The sequence below is a fragment of the Strix uralensis genome, chromosome 18 (genome assembly GCF_047716275.1).
Source record: "Strix uralensis isolate ZFMK-TIS-50842 chromosome 18, bStrUra1, whole genome shotgun sequence".
Taxonomy (NCBI): Eukaryota; Metazoa; Chordata; class Aves; order Strigiformes; family Strigidae; genus Strix; species Strix uralensis.
This window is the reverse complement of record NC_133989.1, coordinates 9,813,790-9,820,643: the sequence shown is the minus strand read 5'-3', so window position 1 is coordinate 9,820,643 and position 6,854 is coordinate 9,813,790. Positions and strand designations below refer to the sequence as shown.

Here is a 6,854-nt window from a genome sequence, read left to right as displayed (position 1 = left end):
TAAGATTTATCCAAAAGTGTATTTTATTCTCCTACAAATTGTATACAGCTATCAGTATCCAAATGCATCAAAATTGTATTTGATTAGAAATGAAAAAATTATAGTGCTTTTAAACTTTACTTGTGCTCCCACTTACAATTTCACAGTATTTCTTAGCAACCTGCTAATAGAGGATGGTTTAGATTTTTTTAAATGTCCCGTGTTAATGATGCAGAAAATATTCTTCACAGAGTATGCTTTCAGTACTTTGATCATCTGCTACCATTCTTTCATTTATCTTTACTATTTCCAACCAAAAGACAGTCTTTTATGTTTAAATGGGTTTTTTGGGGTTTTTTTTTCCTTCAGAAGGGAGATTTAGTGCTCCCAAAGAACGCAATCCCAACCCTGTGTTAAGGGGCAAAACCTCTGACATGTCTCATATCAAAGTCCAAATGCAAAATCTGTTTAGGGACAACTGGCATCTCTACAGACACTTATCCACGCTCCCCATTTCATCATGGGTGCAATCTCCCAGCTTGCTGTTCTACCATTTTAAAGCCACAAATAAGTACATCACAGTAGGGATATCTATTGTGGTCTGATGAGTAAGTATTGCTTCCATTGCTGTTTTCACACAGTAGCTTGGTTTTAACCGAGATGGCCATTTAGTTCTTGCCTAGAAAAAACAATTGGGAAAGGAAGGCATCACTGGAAAAATAAATCCATCGATGGTTTGTTGTAAATAAGATTCAGTATAACTGTCCTACAACCTGCCACTGTATTTGCATAAAAAGTTTGTAAATTCCCTTTAAAGCTTGTTAAGTAGACACAGAGGAGCTTATGTATTAAAACGCTGAGCCACAAAGTTATTTTAATTACTGAAGTGGATAAAAACTTGAAGAAAATGTGCTACTTCAAACTCACAAAGGATAAATACATTTAAATCTCTTCTAAGCATTCTTAGGAATAGCTCTGTTGTGCTCTCTCATACTGTGCTAACTTCAAAGGTAACTGGCGTTTTCAGTGAGTGTTTTAACTTCTTGCATTTCCATGTGGTAGAGGACTGATGTAGAAATCCAATGCTGATTTTTATTTAAAAGAAGAAATGTTATTTAAGAGCTTTTACTGTCTAAATCCTCCCCATTCTGCTGGTCTATAATTATGTGCAGATATGGAAGATGTACCTGGATTGAAGTGATACTGAGACTGGGTGAGATGCAGACCTCTTGTCATTCATTAGTCAGCTGGATATAACTTCATTGATTGTAATGGCCTTTTGCCATGAATGTGGTGCACGTGACAAGTGTTCCAACCGTGAATGTGCACAAGCTTGCACATGCTGCATCTCCAAGCACTTGAGCCCATGGTCCTCTGGGCTACCCAGGGAGGGAATGAACCTTGTGGATCACGAGGGATGTTTCCAAATTCCCTGTGAATGCTGCCATTTCTTCCCATTTTCTTGTCTGTCAATATTTGCTGTTGGCACTTTCTTTTAGGAAGCTGGTTTAGCCTTTAGCTATGTGGCATGCTCACCCCTCCTTTCCTACTACTGGTTTTACTTCATAAAGATGCTTGCTCTCTTCCCCTTTCCTTCTCTCCATGAACTAGAAAAGTAACATCTCTTAAAGTAGTCTTTGAGATTATCTGACTTGTGATGGACAGATTCCAGCATCTGTGAGGTATATGAAGTATCAGACCTTTCCTTAGAGAGAAACACATTTCAACAGAATGTTCCATGAGGTGTTCTTCCAAACTCAGGAAAAAGTCAGAGCACAAGCTGCGCTCACAGCCAGGGCTGTGTGGGGTCGTCTGCTCTTCACCCAACTACCCTGCAGGGTTGTCATCCTCAGTGCAAAAACTGGTGCTGTACCACTCGGGAAACAGGTCAGCTGCTAGGAGATGCATTTTCTCTTCATACTGTGCTGCTGACCTTGACACCTCCTGATCCCAAGAACCCTCTAGCAAGGCTTGTGATGCCTTCCTGATTGTAGCTAATAATAATACACAGTTCAGATTAACTGTTTATCTGTTGGACCAAAGCATTTCCATCTGAGTTAAATTGAAAAGTTTTGTAATATATTTGAGTTCTTGCACATTTTCTTTCAACGTTGCAGTTGCAAAGCTTGTCCCATGTAAATGGACTAAAAACACTGGGTTACTTTTGCAAGATAAAGAAGGACGTAAACATTTCTAAAGTCATTTTTAAGTCAACACCGTATTGGTCTACAATTTCCTTTGTCTTTTTGCTCCATCTCTTTCTGACAGAGCAGTGTCCTTCATCAATGCCTATGTAAAATTCATTTGCTAATAATTAAAAAGACTAATCTGTAAGCCATCAAAGCTCCCTTTTCCCTCCAAAAATGTTTTCTGTAGACTCTAGCCAATAATTTTGCAAAATATTACTGGTGTCATACAGCATCGGAAATTGCTGTATCCGCAGTACAAAGCTGTTAACAAGGCAGTTGCTCCTCTAACAGGCATTTATTGCTTCCATGTTTTAATAGGTTTATCTGAGCTTGAAAATATTGTTGAAACATTTTGATCAATTTTAAGGCTAAACCTGAACAGATGCATAAAATCAGCAAAGGACCTAGTCCTGCAAGGTGGAGTGCTCTGGCTCACCCTAAGGCTCACTGCAACGGTCATACCCTAAAAAACTGCAGCAGTCCTAGGGAAGATTTGTGTTCATTGGAAAACGAATGTTGGGATCTCTCGGTAAAAGTGCTTTGGGTCCCTGGTGACCCATTGTTACCCACCCCTAAACCAGCTGCTGCCAACAGGCTCGAAGTTCCTGCTACAGTCACCCTGTGTGATCCATTGCTGTCATTTTTGGAAGGCAGTCTGTAGGAAGAAAAAAAAAAAAGAGAGAACGTCATTTATGTGCAAATAGGCCTATTGAAGTGGTAAATCTGAATACATCTCCCTGTTGGGTCTCTTTTGCTGAAACTCAGCTGGGTCATTCACAGTCTTTATTTGTTTCTAGTTTTAGCTGCAGGCTAAAAAAATTCTGGCTCCACAGCTAAACTATGGCAGTTTCCTTCTTACTGCCCTTTAATCTATTCTGTGAATTTTGTGTTTGGAATTTTTCATATTCCAAAAGACCAGTGTGTATGATGTTGGCAGATGCTCACAAAGATTTTTTTCAATACCCTGCCAGTGTGCTCTTTTATTTTGATCATCATAGTGCTTCACAGTGAAGTTGCTGACCCAACAGTTTGGAGAGATCTTTTCATGGCTGCTTTTTTTTTTTTTTTTTTTGATTCTATTACAAAATTTTATGCTGGAAAAATACAATCTGTATTAGAAATTTCCTGAATATTGGAGGTATTTTGTGCGGGGTTTTTAGTCTAGGTTATTGTGTCAGGAATGCAGAGGTTACACTCCAATTAAAATTTGGATTTCTTCATACTTAGTTCTGATTTTAAAAAAAAACCCTGAACGTAACAGTGTAGCAGTTGGATGCTGGCATGTGAAATATTTAATCATCCCGTGAGATTAACAAGGTCTTGTTTAGCAGTTCAGAAGCATTTCTTCTTTCATCAGGTTTCCGCTTCCTAGAGAAAAAAATGATTCTGTGCTAGCACTCAGTGTTGGCATTTGGAAGAAGCTGAAAACATGTCCCTGTGAAGGCTGGCATGTAATACAAAAGCGTTCTTCAGAGGTTGTGGTACTTTAAAAAAAATGCACGTGACTAACTGCCTTTTAACCTTTTACCTCTCTTTGGCCACTCTTGCAAGCTTGGACAGAGCAACTGCTCCTGCGTGACTCACACGAGCAAGCCCAGGGACACCGGCTGGAGGGCCAGCCCAGCCCAGCCCAGCCCAGCCCGCCGCTGCCTGCGGCTGCAGCGAGTCACCCCCCGTGCGAGGGAAGTCCGGAGCCGTCCTGCGGCCGCAAGTCCTGCTCACCCACTGCGAAGCAAAGCTCCCCCAGGCTGTCGGCTCCGGCCAGCAATGCCCCACAGAAGAGGTCCCTCTGCAAGTAAATAACAGGAGAATTGGGACCTGAATTTGTTCTGACTTTTGCTGCCTCTTGAGGAACTTCCAGAGTTCAGTCTTGCTACAGTGAGTCGAAGAACTCACCTAGCTAAAGATATTTTCAACATGGTTCTGCCAAGGAGAATAAAATAAAATAAATTCGATGCTAAGCTCTGCTGCAGCTGTTTAACATCCCAGACCTTTCCATTTTTCCTTCCTTGCCAAGCTAGGCAACACAAATCACATTTACAGTTCCTTTTGCATTGTACATGTGACATGGGTTTGCAAGTGTAACAAGATTAGTTTTCCCTGTAATCCTCTAACAATGTCCTTCCTTTGATTGTCTTTTCATCTTTTGGTGTTCTGGAACTTGGATGAATAGGATTGAGATTTATTCCACAAGTCCTGTTTGACAAACTGCTTTCAAGAATTAGTTGCCTACAAACACATCTAATTTGGAAAAAGCATTTTAATGGCAGCTGAATTATGCAGTGTTATGCCAAACATACTACACAGCCTATATATGTGCTTGCAGTATGTATGTCTGGATACTACTAGACAAGGAGGTGAAAAAAATAGGATAGACTTTCTTGTTTCAGAGTGTCTAAAATATCTCAGGTGGCTTCTCCAGGCAGATTTGCAGAGTCTCATCTGGATGTCTGCAAATTAGCTGACAAACAGACCACATGCCTTTTCTTGCTCTCATCACATTTCAAGGACCACCCTTGAACTACACCTTCTATTAGTCCCACAGGACGTATTGACCTTGCAATCAGCTTGATCCGGTCCCCTTGTCACTGAATCCCTGTTCAGTTTGTAGGAGCTTGATACCAAAGTAACAGCTGTTTTGCTGAAGCACTGATGTGACAAGTCACACAATGCCAACACTTCATACAACTCAGAGTGAGCGACTGAACAGCTATGCCTGGTGCCTTGGCATAACCAGTGTGTATTTTACAAACAGAAAAACTCAAAGCATGGAGCAATTACATGATTTTGAGCTAGTCTAGACCAGAGCTACTTATTGCAGAACTCAGGGTTGTTCAACTCCTGTGTTTAACCCAAAAGACCACCCTGCTGATGTAAAACTAGCATATGGCTTTGTGCCTTTCCCTGCCTGCCCCCCTGCCTCTTAAATTTTGATTGCGTTTCAACCCTATCTCTTCAGTTGGTCTTATTCTAGGAACAGAAGTTCCTACTTTCCCTGGGAGGTGCTGGGAGGGGAAGGTCATGGCAGCAGCACATTCCTGAATCATACCGTGGCACTCCCTGCTATACAGCAACCGCTGGTGAGGGATGAAACGCTGTGCTTGGCTGACCTTTCTGAACATGAATAGATGCACAGTCCCTGCATGTGTAGGACACTGAAAATACCTTCAATGTGTATTCAAGGATGTCATGTGGCTGGTCTCCACTAGAGACGGATGACTGGATTCACACCCCATTTCCAAGGTGAATTTATAGCTTTAAAATCACTGCACATTGCCGTGCTCGAGTTACAAGCCAGGCTGTTCTCATGCAAACCACATCCTTTATTCTCTATTCCATTCTTTACTCAGTGGCAAACTATTTAACGCAGTATTATTTGCCTATGGCCACCTGAAAGCAAAGTAACTGCTATTGTGACCCGTTTCCTGAACTGTGGCAGGCATCCCCCCAGTGACACAAACCTGAGCTGAAACCCGATCGCGCATGAGCTGGGAGAGACAGCGGGGTAAGCGGTCAGTCCTTGAACTAACTGCCTGGGGACTCCTGCTCTGGATTAAGGCTGGATCACAGGTTTGATGTTGCCACTGCATTTGCACATGCCTTTGGACAATCTCTAAACATCTCTGAAGCGTTGTTTTTTTTTTTTTAAAAAAAAAAAAGAGAAATTACATTTCCGAAACCATACTCGCCCATCCCGGTGAAGCACATCAGCCGTACCGATGGCCCGAGCGCGGGGCATGGGCCGCGCTTACCCGGTCCAACCCCCGGCGGTGCCGCACCGCGCGTACCGACCCCGCACCGGGACCAAGGCCCCCGCGGGGCCGGGCGGGAGGCCTGTGGCCGCCGGGCCAGGGCCACGCCGCGGGACCGCCTCCGAGCGCGGGGACCGGCCGACCGGCTGCGCCCGCCCGCCTTCGGCTGTCTCCTCGCACGAAGCCCGGGCACAGCGGCGGCCCCGGGCCGGGCTGCGGGCACTAAACGCGCGCACCGCCATGAGGTGAAGGGGGCCGGGGAGCAGCGCCACGTCCTGCCCTCCGCCGCGAAATGGCGGCCCCGGCCGCCCCCGCTGCCGGGCGCACCTCACGCCACCGGCTCCGAGCCCGCCGAGGCGGGGAGCGGACGACCCAACCCACGGCCCCCCCTCGGAGAGGAGCGGAGGAGAGAGCAGAGCAGAGCACGGCTCCCGCGGGCACCCCCAGCGGCGCCGCCCAACATGGCGGCGGTGGCGCCCGCCCTCCCGCCTCAGCGCGGGCGGGGCTGGGGCGGGCCCACGGCCCCTATAAAGCGCCACGCGCGGGATCAGCCGCCCTCTTGCTCCGGCGTGGCCGAGGTGAGTTCTGGATCGGGACTGGGCTGTGGGCGGGTGGCTGGTGGGTCCGGGCTCTCCCCCTCTGCTCCTTCCTGGCGGCCCTCCCTGCCTGGGCGGGCTTCTGGTGGCCGCCGGCATCGCCTCGCTGCCCGCTGAGGAGCAGCCGGGGCCGCGTGGGCTGGCGGCATGGCCGCCTCTCCTCTGCTCCGCCTCGGGGCCCCATCCCCACGTGCTCTTCGCTGGGTTCCTGCGATGTTTCCCGAGGAGCGGCCGCCCTTCCCGGGAAGGTCTTTCCCGAGCTCACGCGGACCCGCTGGGGGAGGCGGGAGCACGGCGTGGCCGCCGCGGGTGTGCAGCCGTGGGGCACCCGGGCACTC

The 6,854-nt window shown here is 46.8% G+C and overlaps 1 long non-coding RNA gene across 1 annotated transcript; it reads right to left on the bottom strand.

Moving 5' to 3' along the window:
• LOC141951566 (uncharacterized) lies at nt 1–1,427 on the bottom strand. The gene is made up of 2 exons (XR_012631387.1): nt 1,167–1,427; nt 1–658 (listed from the first exon to the last, which is right to left on the bottom strand). It is a non-coding gene; the product is annotated as an uncharacterized LOC141951566 (long non-coding RNA).
• Nucleotides 1,428–6,854: the final 5,427 nt, after the last annotated feature.